General features: G+C 14.0%; 1 protein-coding gene across 1 annotated transcript in view; it reads left to right on the forward strand.

Annotated features, from left to right (window-relative positions):
- Nucleotides 1-222, forward strand: part of LOC102677117 — a 5,701-nt gene that overhangs the window by 3,803 nt on the left and 1,676 nt on the right. The window lies entirely within an intron of this gene.

Genomic DNA, 222 nt, shown 5'->3' on the forward strand with positions numbered 1-222 from the left:
ATATTTATTTTATATTTATTATAATTTTTTATAAATTATGTTTGATTTTAAATCTATTTTGAATCTAACTTTTATCGTGAATAGAGTCCAACAACTATTACGTAAGATATAACAAAAATAGTGAACTTTCAATCCAACTTTCGTTTAATTTTTTTATAATTATATTAAATTTGAAAATATTTAAATAATAAAAATTATATAATTTTATATTATTGTATTACA

The sequence above is a fragment of the Apis dorsata genome, unplaced genomic scaffold (genome assembly GCF_000469605.1).
Source record: "Apis dorsata unplaced genomic scaffold, Apis dorsata 1.3 scaffold_365, whole genome shotgun sequence".
Lineage (NCBI taxonomy): Eukaryota > Metazoa > Arthropoda > Insecta > Hymenoptera > Apidae > Apis > Apis dorsata.